Source organism: Giraffa tippelskirchi, chromosome 1 (genome assembly GCF_054371585.1).
Source record: "Giraffa tippelskirchi isolate mGirTip1 chromosome 1, T2T-mGirTip1v1.2.pri, whole genome shotgun sequence".
In the NCBI taxonomy this organism is placed as follows: Eukaryota; Metazoa; Chordata; class Mammalia; order Artiodactyla; family Giraffidae; genus Giraffa; species Giraffa tippelskirchi.
In genome coordinates, this window is record NC_137275.1 from 42,769,906 (window position 1) to 42,791,970 (window position 22,065).

Below are 22,065 nucleotides of genomic sequence, written 5' to 3' on the forward strand. Positions count from 1 at the left end.
CATCTGTGTGACTTATTTCACTTAACATAATAGGCATATATATATTATATATATGTACAATACACATGGGCTTCCCTGTAAAGAATCCACCTGTAATATAGGAGACCTGGGTTTGATTCCTGGGTTGGGAAGATCCCCTGGAGAAGGGAATGGCTACCTACTCCAGTATTCTTGCTTGGATAATTCCATGGACAGAGGAGACTGGTGGGCTACTCTCTATGTCAGACACTATGTAACTTTCTACAACAAACTAATTTTGAGTTAAATTATACCTATTCATACTTTTATCAGAATTATATAAACTGAATCTCTTTAACAATAACTTGTTAAAAATATTTGTCACTTGTTTGTTGATAAACGATTCCATCACCGTTTAGATTTATAGTTTTTGGATTCCTACCAAATTATTTTTCAAATGTGTAATGATCTGTTATATTTGTTAATTCCCTTATTTTTAGAGCAAGTGTTGGATTGGCAAACTACAGCCCATGGACCAATCTAGTCTGTCATCTGTTTTGGTAAACAGAATATTATTAGGACACAGCCATACCTTTTTATTTATGTATTTCCTACGGCTGCTTTGTATTTATCTATTTATTGCTTTGTATTTATGTATTGCCTCTGGAAGATTTAGGCTTCCCTAGTGGCTCAGATGGTAAAGAATCCGCCTGCAATGCAGGAGACCTGGGTCCATCCATGGGCCTGGAAGATCCCCTGGAGGAGGGAATGGCAACCCACTCCAGTATTCTTGCCTGGAGAATTCCATGGACAGAGGATCCTGGTGGGGTCCATGGGGTCTCAAAAGAGTCAGGCATGACTGAGTGACTAACACCATGGCTGCTTTGCACCCTTCTGTTAAGTGACGTAATTGTGACAGAAACAGTGTCATCTGTAACACCTAAAAAACTTCACCATCTGGATCTTTACAGAAAAGTTTTGCCACCCTGGCTCTAGAGAATAGACTCCTGTATTGTCAATCTCCTATGCCCTTTGTCTTGGATTTTCAATACTTTTCCTGTAAGTCTTGAGTTGATTTTTTTCATGCTGCTCAGAGAGAGATGTATCTGGACTAGGTGTGTGTCACTAAGTGGGATGCAGGGATTTCTCTCAGTTGTCCTTGTTGATCACTAGCCTTCTGGGTGAGACCTTCTCAGGTTTACAGAACCGTGATTGCACATTCAATTCCTAATCCTCTGTATCCAGCTGGGGCTAGTGTAACCAGGCTCTGGGGTTCCAAGAGAGAATTTTCTGTCTTCTATCCACAGTTTTCTCTGTTACAAATCATTAATAAAATATTGGTACCTCTGTTAGTTTTGAAAAGCAATACAGTTGTCCCTTGAACAATTCAAGGGTTGGGGTGTTCACCCCTGTGCAGTCGAAAATCCACATGTCCCTTTACAATCAGCCCTCCGTAACCATGAATCATGTAATACTGAGGCACATATTTACTGGAAAAAAAATCTGCATATATAAATGGACCCATGCAATTCAAAGCCATGTTGTTCAAGGATCAACTACATAATATAATCGTTAAAAGCACAAATTCTGGAATCAGATTGTCTGGTTAAAATCTCAAGTCTTTCACTTACTAACAATGTGGATTTGGGTAAATTATTTTTTCTTTGTTCTAGTTTCTCATCATCTGTAAAAATCATAGGGATTATGCTATTACCTTTCTCACAAGTGTTGTGAACAAGACAGCTAGTGCTCACTAGGATATCCAGGAGCCCCTTGGCATTTCCCAGGTGTCTTTGCTGTGATTGAGGCCATGTGACCAATTCTGGCCAATGGCCTGGGAGTAGAAGTGTCATGAATCACTGCCAGGCTGGGGCAGGTATGAGCTGGTTTGCCTTTGCATCCTCTCTTCCTCTACCAGGGTGCCCTTAAGTAGTATCACAAGATAGAAGGAGTCAGAATCTTTGAGCTACCAAGTGGAGGATAATCTCTATTTACTCAAATCCAACTTTTCATAAACAACAAATAAACTTAGGTTATGCTAACTATGAAGATTTGGGGATTATCTGTTTCATTTTACCACAGCACAGTTTATACGAATGCAGGGTTATTCTAAACACTGATTAATACATCAAAAGCACTTGGATTAATGCCTAGAATATTAAGTGGTATAAAAATGTTTTCCTTTTCCCCCTCTTCTTCTTCTTTTTAAAAGAACCAGAATTCTCAGCATGGACCATTTTGTTTTTCACTTACATCTTTACCACTCCATTCGCTTTTCTACTTATGATGAACCAGTCTCATACAGAAGCATTTACCACACACACACACACACACACACACACACACACACACACACACACCCCATCTTGTCTAAGGAAGTTAATAGTCTACAAGTAGGGCCAGAAACTCGGGAATAGAGTAAGGTAAGAGAGAGTTCTCTATCTCCAAAGACAGCAACCCACATATGAAGTTCTGCTTAGACAGACTGTGTGTCTTCAAGCAAGAGAAAGAAATCTATGTGTCTTAGGACTTTTCTCAGGTTGCTAGGGCTGCTCTGTTTCATGAGGGAAAGCACGAGCAGGCTATCATTTTGTTTTCTCAGTACACTTCCATTTGCCTTACAGTTAAGAAAAAGTTCTCCCAGACTCTGCCATAGGCTGTTTTTATCTTTCAGTGTTAATAATTTTCATCTTTTTCTAAGTCTCCAATGGTTCTTTCTTAAACCATCAGTCTTGTCTTCAGCCTCCACTGGCATTCATTCAGTCATCTTTCTTACTCAAATTATACTCAGGCTATACATTCTCAGTGAAGTTCTTTTAATTCCAAACCTATTTGCTTTGATTGCTCTTTAATTAGTTGGAGGATGGAACACCAGAAGAACAGCTTTGATTAAAAGAGTAGCTGTATATGGGAAAAGAATCTTGAAAAAGAGTGAATATATGTATATGTGTAACAGATTCACTTTGCTATACACCTAAAACTAACACAACATTGTAAATCAACTATATTCCAAAAAAAAACCTCTAAAAATATAAAATGGGAGTGGCTCAAGTTCAGTATTCTTTGTCCCCCATAGTGTTGCTTATTTCAAATAGCAAGCCATCCTTTGTTTCTTCTTTGACATATCAAGTATGCATAAGCTAACTTTCTTATTCTTAGTATAGTAGAGCTCTACTATTCACAGTCTACATCCTGAGCCCCAGTATAGTCTTTCCTTGCTGTTTTGGAGTCATAGATTTAAGAACATGTAAACGGAGAAGGCAATGGCACCCCACTCCAGTACTCTTGCCTGGAGAATCCCATGGACGGAGGAGCCTGGTAGGCTTCAGTCCATGGGGTTGCTAAGAGTCGGACACGACTGAGCGACTTCACTTTCACTTTTCCCTTTCATGCACTGGAGAAGGAAATGGCAACCCACTCCAGTATTCTTGCCTGGAGAATCCCAGGGACGGGGGAGCCTCGTGGGCTGCCGTCTATGGGGTCGCACAGAGTCGGACACGACTGAAGCGACTTAGCAGCAGCAGCAGCAGCAAATGGGCCAGATTTGGTTGAATAAGTAGGGAGCAAATCATGAAGGGACTTTAGCACCAAACTTAGGTCTTTGCATTGTAGAGGCTGTGGTAACTTGATACAATATGCATTTAAGAAGGGTGATCCTGGTAGGAAACAAGGAAGGAAATAAAGATGAGGCTTGAAAAGTTGTGAATAGAAATGTGGGTGTAGCCTAAGAGCATTTGGTTTACCTCCTCACCCTTCAAAAAATGGAAAGGAAGTATAAACTGTTGTCAGGAAGGTAAAAATGATGGACTTAGTGTCTGGTTGAAGAAAACAGGTAGGTTGAATCACTATCCCTGTGAGTCCTGGTGTCCCTTACTCATCAAGATTCAACTGACAAGAGGAAAAGATTTTTGGAGAAGAAGGTAACTTATTTTGCATGTGTTGTGTTTGAGATATTTTGGGAATTTTCTGTTGAGATGTCTGAAAGGCATTTGGACGTATAGACCCAGAACTCAGGCATTTGGATATATAGGCCCAGAACTCAGGCATCTGGGTAAATAGGTAACTAGAATAGAGAGGAAGAGAGAAGCAGTGTCAGGTGACCATTAACTTTGGGGAGATGTCTGAGAGATGGCAGTGCTGCAGGTAGAACCCTGAGGGATGTGAATAAGCAACAGGGATCTGAGAAAAAACAGCAGTGTTACTGAAGGGTAGCTTTAGTCTACTGTTCCCAAAACACTCTGGGGTTTCCTAGAGATTCTAAAGGGGAGAGAATCTTAAGTGGAGAGGAAGTAGGATCCTGACGTTCAGTCGATGGGGACTTTGGAGCCAGCAAAAGCTGACATATTAACTTTCTCCCATTAGCCCCTGTATGCAGAATGCTTTATCCATTTATCCCTCAGGGGTTACCTTATTATTCAGTAACAGAAAAGCCTCAGACTTTCCTCTTCAAAGCATTATTGGCCTTTTACTTCTTTCATTCACACAGAGCCCAGGGCCACATATGGAGGCAGCAGCTTGTGGAAGTAGCAGGGACTCTAGAAACTTTCAATTCTAGATTTAAATTTTGGGTAGTAACTTACTAGCTAGAATACGTTGGTAAAACTGCTTTGCTTCACTGAGCCTCTCTTTTCTTATAACTTTACATACTCTTGAGGTAAAATAAGGTAATATAAAGACACTTGACACAGCTAGTTTTCCCTATCTTTGTTTTAATTGATGAGTAGTGCTTTTATGCTTTAATGTCAGCATCTCAGCCAAAGACTTTTTTCAGTAAAGAGCACCTTTGTACCAATACCTTTCATTGAGGTCTGAGAACCTGATCCTCATTTTACTGCATGTTGGTTTTAAGCTTCCAAGGTGTGTCTCTGATAGGTTCTGACTAACTAGATAGGGTCCTCTTTCGCTTTGATGAAGTTCCAGAATACCATTCTTCAACAAAATATTCCCCCCCTCCTATTTATGTGGCCCACGGAAACTGCAGTCTAATTCTCTTATAGTTCAATCTTGTCTGACACAGTTTTCTTTGTTTGAGCCCCATGAATGGAGATACTGCTGCTTCTGCTTCTCTGTCTGCCCATGAAGGCCTCAACTGCCTCATTTATCTCCTTGAGGTTTGTGATCGCAAATTCCTATTTTATTTACCCACTACAGTCCTTGATTTTTTTTTTAATGAATCAGTTTATTTTAATTGGAGGATAATTGCTTTACAATATTGTAAATTTTTTGCCATACATTGACATGAATCAGCCATGGGTATACCTGTGTCCACCCGCCCACCATCCTGAAGCCCTCTCCAATCTCCCTCCCCACCCTATCCCTCTGCGTTGTCCCAGAGCCCTGGCTTCGGATGTCCTGCTTCATGCATCAAACTTGCACTGGTCATTTATTTTATATATGGTAAGATACATGTTTCAATGCTATTCTCTCAAATCACCCACCCTAGCCTTCTCCCACAGAGTCCAAAAGTCTGTTCTTTACATCTATGTCTCTTTTGTGGCCCTACATGTAGGATCGTCTATATTTCATAGACCGCAGTCCTTCGCCTGGGGAATCATGTGGATTCCTCTAGTTGTGTAAATGGTCCAGCCATTTTATTGAAATGTTCAAATATCCCTCTGCTATCTGAATTTAGAAGTTCCTATGAAACCTTTCCTAAGCTGAAACGGCCTAAAGTGAAGAAGCAATTACCCGAGGGCATGTCTTGCTAACAGAAGCACAAAAATCAATGAAGATGAAGCACAGAAGCTCACAGACACGGTTCAAAGGTGTGGAAGCTGATGCTGAGTGTAGTTCCCGGAAGGAGCTTGGTGGTACCCCTCCCTCTGCTCAGGTGTGTGCTTCCTCTGTAACGGTTGCTGTAAGACCAACGCTAAATGCTATTTTTATCTTTTGTCTTTTTGTGTGATAGCAAAAACCTCTTCAGATTTATTTCGGTTAGATAAAATAGGTACTAATGTAAATCTTCCATAACAGCTAGGTGGAGTAAAGTGAACTCTTGAAAAGTAGGGGATACTTGGACCTGATAAAAGACTGGGCTCTGTCCATCAACATACTTGTGATCCTGGGTTGGTTATGGCCACCATGGGAAAAGTAATCTTCCAAACCTCCTGAAATGAATTTTAGAGTGTCTTATTCTAGATTATTAAACTAAGCATCGCCTTCCCTTTGTCATTGTTAGCCTGGGACCCGGGGCATTGAGTACATTTGGAAAAGCTGACCCACAGTCCCTGACCTTGGATTGCAGAGGTATCTTCAGGGTGAAGCTTTGGATTTCCAAAGCAATCTTGAAAGACCATTCTCTCTTGACCAGCCTTTTTGGTTTTTTAGGAAAATGAGCTACTACCACAGCCTTTCTCCCCCATACCATTGTTTGTTAATTCTTTATCCCTTTCAAGAGTTAAATGCTCAATGTTTTATAGCCTGAAGTAGGCCCATATCAAGCTATGCAGTACTTTGTTTCCTCTCAACTACCTTCAGGAAAATAACCCAAGATATTACTTTCATAAGACATCTTTTCTTATAAGTCCTGTTGTTCTAAATTACTTTAAAGTTAGAAACTATGGAAGATTATTTTACAATTCTGTGAATAGCATTTTAGCTTACTGAGAGGCTTTTAAACATAATCGTGGCTTCCTTTTTTTAATCTCTAGAATTACCCTTCTGTTTTCTGAAGTTACTTTAAGGATCATCTTTCAGAAGGAAAACAACTTGACATATACACCACTTCTGAGCCTGTTTATCCAGAGTGGAGAGTGAGAACAATAATAGGCATGAAAAACAATTTCATGGGTGTTAAGCTGTGGCTCCAGGCTTCACCTTCAAGGAATCAGTGTCTCTGCTGCTGCTTCTGGGGGAAGACAAGATGTGAGAGGGAATATTGCTGAATTTGCTTTCTGAAGAAATATTTAGAAACACCTCTTCACTTTGCATCTTTTCACCGGCACACCTGATTAAACATCTATAAAAGTAACTGCAAAGTAAAAAAGCCACCACAATAAAGACCAGATGCAAATGTGCATACTGGAAAAGGGAGCAGATTGAGGTGGGAGCTTGGCGTGTGGGTATGACTAGGAAAGGGACAATAAATGAGGCAGCCAGAGATATGTCTCAGGAGAAGGCTGCGGAGATCATTCTGGAAACTTCCTCAGTCTCTGGTCTAGACCAGAAAGGTTCAGGCTGAGCCAAGAGCTCATAAATATCTCTGGTCAGTGAGTTAGTCATTTAATGAATAAGGGAACTATGCACGAGCCTCAAGGTTAAAGGTTAACAGGCAGGGTTTCAAAAACAATTTCATTAAGTAGACACTAATAGATTACAACTTACATGTTCCCACATTAAAACAAAAAATATACCTTTGAAATTTTTCTTCTAGCTATCAACACTACCAAGAGTCATTATTTTTTTTAAATGTCTAATATGCAAAGTGCCTTGTTAGTACATTATGTAATCATTAAATATTAAATAAACTTTGGAAGTTAAATCAGTGAAATAAGGCTTTAAAAAGATTGTTCTAGTTGGGGAAATATCGCAAGATTTCTAAAGGATTATATGTTTAAATTACTTCTCAAATATTCTTAATTCTCTCCATTTTGAAGAAATAAATATTCGAAATTATAAAAAAGAAACAAGAAACTGGTTCAACTGAATGAATCTATCCTGGATTCAAAATTATAAAATAGATATGAGTGAGAGACTGAGGAAAGCTGAAACTTTAGGACAGAAATAAAAGAACCATATTGTATGTACGATATAGTAAATATTGGGAAGTTAGCTGTGTATACATTGATCTTCCGGAACAGACAGTGGTTCTGTAGATAGTGGTTCAGGGAAGGACCTTGAATTCATCTTTCTGTTCCTCATTGTGTGTTAATTCAATAAATAGGTGTTGAATTCAACTCAGTGTCACACTGGCATTATGGTTATACACTGGGTATGGAGAAAAAAATCAGTGAAATTGTTTATAGCATATTGAATCATAGTATTTGAATCAATACACTTAAGCTCTAGACTCTGTGCTGTGGATCCTCACTTTACTACTCCATGTTGGCACTGTACAAAGAGCTGAATAATGTTGGGAAAAAGTACTATAAACTTACTAGATAGGGAGCATTTCATTCCATCTGGAAAGTTCAGGGAAGACCTTCTATAGGAGGCATAATGTGAGCTGAAAGACCAGTTGGATTTTATCAGGTGGGGAAAGAAAGAGATAGTGAAGAGTGAGGTGGGTTTGCATAGATGAGTAGAGGAGATGTGAAGGATGTTTCAGATAACAGAAAGGAAAGAGAAAGAATGTGGAAGAAAATAAACTCAAGGCAATTTGGGGAAATAGTGGACAGACTAGTTTGGCTGGAGAAGACAAATGTTGTGCTGATATAGGAGATAAACTTGAAAAGGTACAGATGATGGTGAAATGAACTTGATCCCTGAAGACAATGAGAAGCTATTGAAAACTTTAAGGCTAGTAAACCACATAAGTAGAAAATCTTCCTGGCTTCCTCTAGACCAAAAATGGACCTCAAGACTTGGAATCCTATCTTGCCCAATGACTGAATTTAGTTAGAAGTTAGACTCAGATATAGAGCTTGACTTTCAAGGGTCTCAGATCTCAGTTATACAATTATGCTATTTTGTTTACTTTCCGTTTTAATGTAAAAACACTATTTCGGGTCCTAAGAAGATATTAATGATTAAAACAAAAATAGTGTTATCTTCATGGAGCTAACAATTTAGAGGAAGAAAATAAAATGCACAGGATGAAATAAGTAAAGAAAATGTGTGAATATTTTGAATATATTGCATATCTGAAAGTCGCTAAGAGAATAGATTTTAAAAGTTCTCATTGTAAGAAAAAAATTATTTTTAACTATGTACGGTGATGGAACTAGATTGATAGTGTTTATCATTTTGCAGTGTGTACAAATATCAACTCATTATGTTGTATACCTGAAACTAATATTATATATCAATTATAGCTCAATTTTTGAAAAAGAACGAATCACATAAATGTGCACATTTTTGCACTAAGTTTCTGGACAATGGCACAGACTTAAAAGAATCTTAGTAAGAATTCTTAGTAAAAATCCCCATTCAACAGACCTTAAGGGAATGTCCATTCTATTGACTCTAGTAAACGTTATATATATAACATATGCTATAAGTATATATATAACATATATGAATGTTAGATGATGATAAAAGAAAAGGATAAAAATAAAAAGGAGAGGGAGACAGGAAAAATTAGAGTATTGAATTTTGGACAGGATTTCCAAGGAAAACTTGTCTAAGAAGGTGATTTGAGTAAATACTTGAAGGAGTTGAGGATGAAACCATGTGGTTATTTGGAGGAAGAGCTTTTGGGGGGGAGGGAAGAACAAGTGTAAAGGCCCTGGGGTGGAAGCATGCCTGGAATATATGAGGAAAGAAGTAGAAGGAGAAAGGATGTAATTAACAGGAGGTAAAGTGAGTGATAACACTTCACCACTGTGGTGTTGGGGGAAGACTCTTGAGAGTCCCTTGGACTGCAAGGAGATCCAACCAGTCCATCCTAAAGAAAATCAGTCCTGAATATTCACTGGAAGGACTGATGTTGAAGCTGAAACTCCAATACTTTGGCCACCTGATGCGAAGAACTGACTCATTTGAAAAGACCCTGATGCTGGGAAAGAATGAAGGCAGGAGGAGAAGGGGACAACAGGATGAGATGGTTAGATGGCATTACCGACTCAATGGGCATGAGTTTGAGTAAACTCCGGGAGTTGGTGATGGACGGGGAAGCCTGGCGTGATGCAGTCCATGGAGTCACAAAGAGCTGAACACAACTGAGCGACTGGACTGAACTGAACTGAAAGTGAGTGAGGTGGCCTTCCCAGGTGGCACTAATGGTAAAGAATTCGCCTGCCAATGCAGGAGACATAAGAGATGCAGGTTCAATCCCTGGGTCGAGAAATCTCCTGGAGGAGGGCATGGCAACCCACTCTAGTATCCTTGCCTAGAGAATCCCATGGACAGAGAAGCCTGGCAGGCTATAGTCCATCGGGTCACAAAGAGTTGGACACAACTGAGTGACTTAGCACTCACACAAAGTGAGTGAGGTAGGTGAGAGATAGATCACATGGCCCACATAGGTCATAACAAGGATTTAGCTTTTACTCTGAGGCCACTGTATTCTATGAGCAGAGGATTGATATGATCTGTTAAAATTTCAGTGGAATTGGTGTGACTCACGTGTTGAGAATAAGCCGTGAGGATGAGCTTGGGATCGGAGACAACAGCAGAAGCAGGAAGACCTGTTAGGAATAGGGTGGCAGCAGGAGAGAGGGTATTCAGTTTTGAATATATTTTAAGGTGGAGCATATAGAATTTTCTTTTAGACAAAATATGGAGGAAGAGAAAGAGAGGAGTCAGGAACAGCATGGTGGATATACCTGAGTGACTAGATTATGGGATGATCTGTTTTCTTTTTGATAGCTGTGGAAGGCGAACCATTAAGGGCTCAATCATAGATGGGATAGGCTGGCGAGTTCTAGTAAACATCCAAGTAGAAATATCAGCTGTGAAGATAGATATAAGATTTGGGGCACAGGAAAGGGGTTTAGCCTAGACACACACACACTGGATCATAGCACATGGATGGTATTAAAGCCATAAACTAGATGCGATCATCTAAGGGGAAAGAGGGCTTCTGTTGTAGCTCAGTCGGTAAAGAATCTGCCTTCAGTGCAGGAGACCCAGGTTCAGTCCCTGGGTTGGGAAGATACCCTGGAGAAGGAAATGGCAACCCACTCCAGTATCCTTGCCTGGAAAATCTCATGGACAGAGGAGCCTGGTGGGCTGCAGTCCATGGGGTCGCAAAGAGTTGGGCACGACTGAGCGACTAACATTTACTTGCTTGTTTACTTAGGGGGAAAGAAGAGCTCCAAGTACTGACTCCTGGGTACTGAACATTCAGAAGCAGGGAGGGTGGGAGGGCAGGCAGAACCAGCAAAAGAATCCAAGAAGGAAGGCTTGTAAGGTGGGAAGAGAACAAAGTGAGTGTGATGTCTTAGAAACCAGGGCAAGAAAGGGTTTCAAGGAGAAAAATGTTATCAACTGAGTCAAATGCTGCTGATGGGGAAAGTCAGATGAGACCTGAGAAAGGAGGCCCTGACTTAGCTACATGGAGCCTTTGTGATACTGAGAAGAGCAGCAAAGGTCCAAAGTAGAGTGCAGCTGAATGCTTGGAGAGGCTGAATCTGACTATTTTGTTTGAGTTGGATGGTGAAGAAAGCTGAGCACCGAAGAATTGATGCTTTTGAACTGTGGTGTTGGAGAAGACTCTTGAGAGTCCCTTGGACTGCAAGAAGATCCAACTAGTCCATCCTAAAGGAGATCAGTCCTAGGTGTTCATTGGAAGGACTGATGTTGAAGTTGAAACTCCAATACTTTGGCCACCTCATGCAAAGAGTTGACTCATCTGAAAAGACCCTAATGCTGGGAAGGATTGGGGGCAGGAGGAGAAGGGGAAGACAGAGGATGAGATGGTTGGATGGCATCACCGACTTGATGGACATGGGTTTGGGTAAACTCTGGGAGTTGGTGATGGACAGGGAGGCCTGGAGTGCTGCGATTCATGGGGTCGCAAAGAGACACGACTGAGCGACTGAACTGAACTGAACTGAATGTCATTCTCTTGGCTTGGTGTTTTCTTACGTGGGTACCTGGTGGGAAAAAAGTTCCCTTTTATAAAAGTGCTTCCATGGTCATTTGCCTTTGCGTGGCTTTTATCATGTGTTCATTTGTGGATTCAAGTGGATTTTTTTTTTTTTTTTTTTTTTGCCAGAAGACTTATATTGATGAAAGCCTCCTTTGGGCAAAAGCATGGTGCTAACTGGTGTTCTGGGTTGAGAGGTTAGAGGAAATTCAGAGAAATAGGAAAAGTAATTCCAGTAGTTCCATTACACTTCCTGGAAACAAGGTTCACTGTGGTGTGGATATAACTTGAGGTTGCCTCACACCCATCCAAGAGTGGGCAGGTGACCTAGGCTTAGCCAATCAGAATGCTGCTTCTACTCGGCTACAGTGATTGGTTCAAGGGCCAGCGACCACCGCCACACCAAAAGCTCCACCGTCTAGCACCTGCATCCAATAGCATACCCGGCTTGGGGAGGACTGGGCTGTGAGTGGGTGAAATGGGGAAGTTTTCAGCTTCCCCAAGAGGCCCCAAACTGGCAGAGTATGGAAGGCAGGTGGCTGTGTGCTCTCCAGAGGACAAATGGCAGTCTCCAGCAGCAAGTGGGAAGCTGTGACTGCAGGGAGATCCCTGGCCAAAGGGCACGTCCCACCGGGAACCTCCCTTTCCGACTTGGCCCCCCTCAGCTGACTCTTGGTACTCGGTTGGACCGACCTCAGGAGCAGCCTGGCTGTTTTGCATTATCAGCATGTATTACAAAGCCACATGATAAATGACGGCCTGTTTCCTCACTTCTGTTTTCGAGGGTACCACAAAAGGACATCACACTCAACAGTTGTGCTGGACCAGAACTCCCTCCGCCCCAGCCGTCCCACCGCCCACCCCCACCACACCCCCACCACATGAGTAAGATTCTCCCCCAAGCCTGATTGATCACAGGAATGGCAGCACTCCAGCTGAAGCTGGGGAGAGAGGAAGGATGGGCATTGGGATTAAAGTGGATGGAAAAGTTAAAAGAGTGAGAATTTTTATTTTTGCAACATGCCCCTCTGCTAACCATTATTTCAAAGCTTCCTGAATGGAAGAGAATCAGGAAACAGCAGTGGGACTAATAAAATCATACTGGAGAACAGCTGGGGATAGCATCAGTGATCATTAATAACACCACTATTGTGGTCATACACACACTTGGCTAGTATCTTTTTTTTCTCCCAATGTCCCCAAGTTTATTTATTCTTTTTTGGACAATCAGAGTGTAATTCAAAAAGTTAAGTGACTTGCCCAAGGTCATCCACACTGGATCAAAACAAGGCAAGAATTAAAATTATGTTCTTGTAATGTCATTTCTTCACCCCTCCACACTGGATGTGCTTAGCTTTCCTGGCTGTGCCCTTCTGCCCCCTCTGCCTGGGGCGGTTCAGCTCATTTTCAGTCTCAGTGAACAAGGCGAACAATGTTACTTTCAACACTAAGCCTGAAGATGAATGTCCTACAACGAATCCCTGTTGCTTTTTCTGGCGATTGACCTGGTTGACCTGGCCTGAAAATTGCCTTAAGCAAAAGCACTTCAGACCTTAAAGAATTTATTTTCTTTTGTTCTCTTCTCTTTGCTTTGTGGCAGGGACTTTTGTCCACCTAGTTCTCAGTTTTTAAAGAAAATATCCATTGACTTTAACTTCTTTTTCTGTTCATGTGCTCATTCATTCATTCATCAACATTTATAAAGAGTAAATATTTATTGAGCACTTACTATGAGCCATGCCAAGTTCTTGAAGGGCAGTGGCCCAATCCAGTTAGGGGGTTAGGAGATCTTTCCTTGGGCAAGGACAGATTAGCTGGGACTTGAAGGATGAGTGGGCTTTAGTCAGGCTAAGATGGGGCTGAAAGAAAATTCCAGGACAGCAGGTACATACACCTGAAGGCAGTAGGAAACAGGGCCCCTCAGAGAAGTGCCCAGGTGTTCAGTTAGCAAGAAGGAGGACTTTGAGAGATAGACTCTAGAAGCATAAAGGCTGTTGAGGGGTGTGGACTTTCTCCCAAGAACCATGGGAAACTAGGAAGGTTTTACATACACAAGCTTTTAGCTCCATCTCTTTCTTGCCCCTTCATCCTAGAACACTAATGGCTATGAGAGAAAATCAAGTCTTTTTACTTTAAAAAATACCTGAGTCCCCAGGCCCTGGCCACTCCCGTGCCTTTTTAACTGTGTGTGTGAATCCCTACTCCCCAGGCCTTCTGATTACAGTAAGAGAGGAGGGGGCAGTCCTAGGGTATGGATCATCCCTTGGTGAGATCTCATTTCAAGAGTGGCTCTAAACAGAAAATAGTTAAGAGAACCCCAGTGACTAAGGCAACGCAAAGAAGGGATTAGGGGACAAACACAGCTGGGGAGGAACAATCCTAAAATTCTGTGATCCAGGGCCAAATTCCACAAGCACTTCAGAAGGCACCTACCAGGCCACACTTGTAACTGTGTGGGGAATCAACACAACAATGCTCCTGTCTCCTGCTGACTTGTTTTGGGTGTGCCCTTGAGATTCCAGCCCCGATTCTCCACTCAGGGAGTGGACTCTTGGAACGTGCTCCCTTTTTAAACCTCCGACTTTGCTTTTTCACCCATGCACACCCCAATTCCACAGAACTGCCTGTGATGAAACCATATTCATCACTGTTCCCACTGGTTCAAAGCCATTCCCTCTGCTGCCCACGGATAGTAACTGTCTTGTCTGGGGCCTCCGTGGGATTGGAAGAGAGGGAAACAAATCTTACTGTTCACCAAGCATAATGATCCTACCTTTGGCTGCTTGTCAGCTTGGATGATTCCTCAAGACACCTACCTCCCATGGAGTCTCTGCTTATCTATTACCTTCTTACTGCGGTCCTCTCTGTCTTATTTAACACCACCCACCTGCTCCATCCTTTTTACCCTACTTTCCTTTTCCCTTTTTCTACACATCTGTCTTAGAATACACTAATTTATTTATGTACTATGCTTATTGTTTATTGTCTGTTTTATCCAACTAGAATGCAAGCTCAAAAGGGCATGGGCTTGTCCCGAGCTCACATAGCATTGCTTGAGTGTGGTGAATGTTCACTGAGTGGATGAATATTCTGCCAACAAGATGATGCATTATTTCCTCCATTATTTCTTTCATGCTTTGTTGGCAGTGGACACTGATGTCATCAAAGTGCATGAGGTTATGCACAGGTAACATCTCCCCTCCAGGGTCCTCTGAGGTACCTCATCTTCAGTCAGTTCTCTTTTGACATGTAGGAATGAGACAAAGGATAAGGAATCAGTCTCTGATAGGCACTGAGCATCAAGGGGAAAAGGTTTGATGCCTGCAGGCAGATGTACAAACCAATGCTTTTAAAATGGGGGCAGGTGTTACTGAGCCCTGAGAAATGTCCGTTGGTACGAACTCTCATGAAGTCAGGAGGTGGCAGGCCAGCAAACAGTGACCACACTCCAATCAACAAGGTCAGCGAAGAATTTACATGCAGGAAGTCATCTATTTTTAATATTGCAATTGCTTTCCTGTTTTCCTTTATTCGGTATGTTACCGCAGGAGCCCCATTCCAAGAGTTTTGTTTGAATGCTTTCCTCTCCTATTTTTCTTTTTTAAATTTGGATGCAACCTGGTATTTCCAGAGAGCAAATGTTCTCCTATTATTTAAAGAAAACCAGGAGGAGGCCGGGTCATCTGTCAGGCTGAACAATGCTGGACTGATGTAGAGAGTGAGGGTCACAAAGGTTGGAGATGCTTAAGGGTCAGGCTGAAAGTGATCTCTCTTGGGAGGATGGTGTGAAAGAAGGGCTGGGTGAGCCAACTCAGTGAAGCAGGAGGTTTCTTGCCAAATTGGCAGGACTTGAAGTGAGTCCCCAGTATTCCAACCTCCACTCCCGTCCTACCTCACCACACCCCCATGGAGCAAGAGGGAGACATTCCTTTCATACCCAAAACACTCCAAGCCCCTCTTGGATGTATTTTCCTGGCCAATTATCTGTTATTCAGCTGAGGTTTTGTAGACTTTGTATTTTCCAAGCACCAAAATTGCAAAGTTTCCCAACTGTTTGATTATAACTCTGCCATCAACTCTGTTTGCTTTATTCTTTCATTAGCCCTTCACAGTGCCATGATTGGAACAGAGGCAAAGGCAATCAAGAGATTTATCTGAACACAGATTCTTTTCTTTTTGCCACACTATGCAGCATGTGGAAGTTCCCTGACCAGGGGTCAAACCGTGGCCCCCTGCAGCAAAAGCACAGAGTCTTATCCACTGGATCACCAGAGAAGTCCCAGAACACAGATTCTTTATTGTAATGCAATTAACGTTGAGCTACGTTTGTGCCAGACTAATGCAGTTCACTGGGTCCTAAATGTCCCAAACGGTCCTTCCTTTGTGGCCGAGCACTTGGATTTGAGTTGATGGACTGTTGGTCATTCTTGGAGTTTACTCCTGGGTCTTCCATCGACCCCTTTGGCCTGGTTATTTCAGCTCTGCTCTGTCTCAGGGAAGGCACTTCCCTCTCTGAGTAGCAGCCCTGGACTTCCTGCCCTGACCTTGCAGATGTTTCCGTAATTTCTCCTGGAAATCTTGATGGTCCCGTGCCCCTTGCAAGTCCTAGGTTATGCCCACCCCTTCTTTCTCTGTCCCTTGTTTGTTGTCTCTAAGTCATATTCAGATGTCCAGTTTGGGCTCCTTTTTGCTGGTAGCATGGTGGCGGTTGGCAGTTTGGTCGCTAAGTCGTGTCCAACTCTTGCGACCCCATGGAGTGTAGCCCGCCAGGCTCCTCTGTCCATGGGATTCTCCAGGCAAGAATACTGAAGTGGGTTGCCATTGCCTTCTCCAGGGGATCTTCCCGACCCGGGAATCGAACCCAGGTCTCCTGTATTGTAGGCAGATTCTTTACCAACTGACCTACAAAGGAAGCCCTCTACCTATTTTTCTTGTGACTTCAGCATACTCTTAAGGGAAATGTTTTTATAGAACAGAAAAATGTTAAGTGGACTCACCTTTCACAAAGACATTGCAACTAAGAAACAACCCTGAATTTTTTGTATTCAGAATGATTTCAAACATTCACCCACAAATCCAAATGGAATTTTGCAGTGAGCAATGCTAATGCCACATTAGAAAAGAGAACCTGTCAAAGTTAAGTAATTCATTACTGATCAGAGCAGAAGCCCAACAAAGAACTCTCACCACCAGTACCATCTCCAGATCTGGAGTTATGTTTTAGGGAAACAAACATTTCACCTTGTAAGAGTCAAGCTAATACTCCCTTGTTCTAGACATTCACCTCTGTTGTCTCAGACATCCATACGCTTTGAAAAAACTATTGCTTTATTTGAGCCAGAATTGGCTTATCCTGTACCTTGTTTAACAAATAATACAGGGGAGAATTCATATAATAAAATATAGGCCTAAAATTGAGTAACAGGGCCGGAGAAATGTAAATTATAACAAATGCAGAGTGAAGATGAGGGAACTCAAAAAATCTTATCAAGTTATAATAACTGAGCAGTAAATTTGCCTCAGAGCTCCCTGGTGGCCAAAGTAAAGAAAGAAATGTGTTCATTGGTGTGCATGCTAAGTCACTTCAGTTATGTTGACTCTGCCACCCTATGGACTGTAACCTACCAGGCTCCTCTGCCTGTGGAATTCCCCAGGCAAGAATATTGGAGTGGGTTGCCATGCTCTTCTCCAGGGGATCTTCCTGACCCAGGGATCGAACCTGTGTCTCTCCTGCATTAGTAGGCAGATTCTTTACCACTAGCACCACCTGGGAAGAACTGTGGTCATTTACACAGATGCTTTTATCCACTAGGGGGAAAAATATACCCTTTCCTCAGGAAGCAAAGCTTTTTGCTTTTAGTTTTGAAGGATTTGGCTCATGGAAGGCTTCAGCACTTTGATAAAGTTATCTATTTCAGGATATACCTATGAAGTGAAATCTTGGGTAGGATGCAGAGTTTCTCTGAGCAGCAGTTTCTCATCATGTCCAATCCATTTTAGGGGGTCCATCACCCATACCTGGGCAGAGCTAAAGATGAATCATTTCAATAAATGTATTTAAAGATTTCATGTGTGAAGCAATCTGCTAGGTGCTCTGGAAATACAAAATTTTTTGAAAAAAAGATATGGTATTTGTCCTCTGGGTCCATAGCCCAGTGAAGGGAACACATAAATACACAAATAATTCTCACACAAAGTAATTTGTTTTCTTAGCTATAAGACTACCATAGACTGGGTGGCTTAAACAACAGACATTTATTTTACACAGTTCTGGAGGCTAGGAAGTTAAGATCAAGGCACCAACAGATCCAGTGTCTGGTAAGAACCTTCTTTCTGATCTGCAGGTGGTCATCTATTTGTATCCTCACATGGTGGAGAGCAGAGGGACAGAAAACTCTCTTGTCTCTTCTATAGGGGCACTCATCCCATTCATGAGGGCTCCACCCTCATAACCTACTCACCTCCCAAAGTGCCCCTGCTCCTAATATCATCACATCAGGGGCTACAATTTTGCCATATGAATTAGGGGGGACACAAATATTCAATGCATGATACTTGTGTTTAAGATTGTCATAAAGTGTGAACAACAAGCTGTTAGGTAGATTCATTTTCCGAAGAAATTTCCCATCGTCTTTTGATATAATTGTGTAAAGAGGCTGGACCCATATATATCTGAAACTACTCACGAATGACCATATTTACACCCCTAGGATTTTTCTTGACTGACTTGGTAAGGAATGTGTCAATTCCTAAACTAACCTCTCTGGCCAAGGGTGCAATACTCTCTGCAGGCCAGACTGGGGCCAGAGTGGGGTCATTGTCTCTCGGGTGAGGCGTGGGTTCTGCTACCCAAATCAAGGCTGCTGGGAAGCACAAAGCCACAAATGTCTACTCCCTGGTTTTCCCTTCTTCACGCATGTCCCCTCTTTACTAGCTTGGATAATTTAGTTTCTTCTGAGATCCTTGCAACCCAGATTCAGTTGCTATCTCTAACTGTGTCTAACTGTGTCAGGAAGACACAGAAGACATACAACATTCACTTTTCTTAGTGTTGGAAGAGAAACAGTTAATCATGAGGAAGCAATAGTTCTGCTCCCTTTTCTGGCCAAAGCAACTTAATTTGTAAAATATTTCCTATCACCTTACTGCTGTTACCCAGGGAGCTAGGTGGAAGCCTCCAGTATTTGTGCAATTCTTTAAATCCTGCCCTCCTATTAGCCACCAAACTCTGCTTGGGTCACTTGACCCCAGAGGAGCAAGACTGAAAAACAAGACATCCACACTAAGAGCCTCACTGAGAAAAATTCATCAGCTCTTGATATGAATTATGGCATAAGTCGGAGGAGGACTCTCACACATATCCTGGTGGGGCTTGAGGGCCGTGTCTTTGACGTACGTTCTTTTTCTTCTCCCAACCTGGACCAGATGTCCGCTCTTATTCCGTGTCCCGCTCCAAGTGTGGGAGGGTGGGCAGCTGGATGAAGCTCATCAGAGGAGATACGCCTCTCCACTCAGACCACACAGTGCTGTCCTGGCTCTCTATCAGTCCAGGGAACGTAGGAACAGGGGCATGTGCATACTTGCTTGGTTGCTCAGTCACATATGACTCTTTGCGACCCCATGGACCGTAGCCTGACAGATTCCTCTGGCAGGGCAAGGACTCCATGTAGTGATCACTTGCCCACGGAATTCGCCATGCAGGAATACTGGAATGGGTTGCCATTCCCATCTCCAGGGGATCTTCCTGACCCAGGAATTGAACCTGGGTCTCCTGCATTGCAGGCGGATTCTTTACTATCTGAGCCAGGAACAGGGGCACAGATGATGTGAAATAATAGTACTTAAACATCATTTTTTGTCCCAAAGTCAGTCTGCAGTGCACATGGAATGTCATCCCTGCAATGCATGCTTGTGCTGGGTTAGCCACTGAACATATTATATGTATGTACAGTACACAAAACAGACTTACCTGCCTAAGTCTGGTAGGTTACGAATCAGTTTTTCCTCATCTCCAAAAATCAGTTGAAAATATTCCCTGAAGATATCCCCTTTGAACTCAAATTCAACATGTCTATGAGACTTTGCTATGACCAAAACCTCAGAATCATCTTTGTCATCTCCATTTCCTGTTTTCCATCTAATTATGTGTCAATCTGCTTATCCACCTGTCTTCCCCTCAGAAAATATCTCCTGAGCTCCTCCTGTGCAACTGGCACTGGGCAAGGCCCTGAATATAAGACGGGGAGGAAGAGCAGACAAGGTCTCTCCCTTATGAAGGCTCTCACCCAATAGAGGAGACAGATGTTACTCAAATCATCATAGACACAAATAATGAATTATAACCAGGACAAATGCTAAAAAGAGAAGTAAGCTCAATTGATGCTTATTTCACAAGAAGCATCCTGAGTTTAGTTTTCACTTTTGAGTTTATTTTTTCTTTCCCTTCACCATGGCCATACGTCTTGAGCAGGATTTATAATCTCACGTCCAGATCTCTGCAGTAAACCTTCTGTTCTCTTCCTCTACTCAGCACAATATGAGGACTCCTCACTGCCGACACACTTTGGACCTTTTTGCCTGAGTGTCTCATTCTTTAATGGTCCTTCCTATTTGACCCGGTCACCATTGTTATCTCCTCTACCACTCTTTAAGATATAGAAAATGCAAATGAACTTATTTACAAAACAGAAATATACTCACAGACATAGAACACAAATTTATGGTTACCAAAGGGGAAGGGGGGAAAGGGATAAATTCAAAGTTCAGGATTAAAATATACACATTGCTATATATGGAGTAGAAAACCAATGAGAACCTACTGTATAACTCAGGGAACTATACTCAATATCTTGTAATCTACAATTGAAAAGAAACTAAAAATGTATAGAATATTTATATATGTATATATATAAATATGGGCTTCCTGGCTAGCTCAGCTGGTAAAAAATCCACCTGCAATGCAGGAGACCCTGGTTTGATTCCTGGGTCAGGAATTTCCCCTGGGGAAGAGATAGGCTACCCACTCCAGAATTCTTGGGCTTCCCTTGTGGCTCAGATGGTAAAGAATCTGCCTGTAATGCGGGAGACCTGGGTTCGACCCCTGGGTTGGGAAGATCGCCTGGAGATGAGAATGGCCACCCATTCCAGTTTATTCTTGCCTGGAGAATCCCCATGGACAGAGGGGAACGTAGCCTGCTTATCTGGCAGGCTACAGTCCATGAGGTCACAAAGAGTCGGACATGACTGAGCAACTAAGCACAACACAGCATATACAGGAATCATTTTGCTTCTACCTGAAACTGACACAACATTTTAATCTCCTATGTTTCAATAAAAATTTTTCAAAACAGACTCAGTGGAAGTGTGATCCTGTCATCTCTAGCCAGAATTGGACTCTTCCATCTCCCTCCAAGGTGCAGCCCTTGTCCTCATCACTTTGGTGGCACATCTTACACACCACAGTTACTTGTGTGTATCCTCTCACCCATGTGTGTGTAAATGCCTGCAGGGCGAGGACTCCATGTAGTGATCACTTGTCATAATTTTGGCTGTACCAGCCTCTGAAATCTCTTTCCGTGTTTTGGGAATTGAGTGTTTGTTAAAGACTCAGCCCACATCCTACAACAGAAGTTCCTAGGCATTCATGTTCCCAGGCGTCTTCATTGTTAGGATTCAGACATGTGACTGTGTTTTTCCAAGTGAAAAGCTAATGATGCAGAGCAGCAAGGATATCAAAGATGCTCTCTGGTGGAGGCTGCAGCCCAGCAGTGGTGATGTGCTGCTGGCATCTTCCAATTCTCATGATGGTGCAGTCAGTGGTGACAATTTCCTTACCAGATTGGGTCTGTGAAATGACTTTAGGGTTTGTCCCTGTTGGCATAGCCATGTGTCTCCAGGATTCTGTGAGCTACTCAGTATCCTTCTATGAACCCCTTCCTGCTTAACTCAGCTGCAATCTGTCTTAGCCTCCAAGGATAGTCACACAGAGCCTTAGTCATGGTAAGAACTTTGTAAATATTTGTTGAATAAATGCATGAACCTGTTATTACTAGCTGTATTAGCCTACAACTGTGCTTCCCCATCCAGAAGTGAGCTAACAATTCCTATCCCAAAAGGATGCTGTAAGAACTGGATGAGATCATGTACGCACAGCAGCTAGGACATGGTACATAAGCAATAAAGAGGAGTTTGGGGGTGGAAATAGGGACCTGATGATGATAACAATAGATCAGTGAATACTTCATGCTTGCATAGAAGGAGAGAATTTGAGAAAGTTCTGTGTGTCAGGGACATGTGCTGGACTTCTAAACTTGTTTCATGTCATCCGTATTTAAACATGGGTTGTCTTAGTTTTTCCACAAAATCTGAGGGTTGTATGCCCAGACTTGGCACCTGGCAGGACCAGTGAATGCAAATCT

General features: G+C 42.3%; 1 long non-coding RNA gene across 1 annotated transcript; it reads left to right on the top strand.

Annotated features, from left to right (window-relative positions):
- Positions 1-1,850: 1,850 nt before the first annotated feature.
- On the top strand, positions 1,851-8,234 carry LOC145545437 (uncharacterized). The gene is made up of 3 exons (XR_014082081.1): positions 1,851-5,069; positions 5,591-5,788; positions 6,609-8,234. It is a non-coding gene; the product is annotated as an uncharacterized LOC145545437 (long non-coding RNA).
- The last annotated feature ends 13,831 nt before the right edge of the window (positions 8,235-22,065 follow it).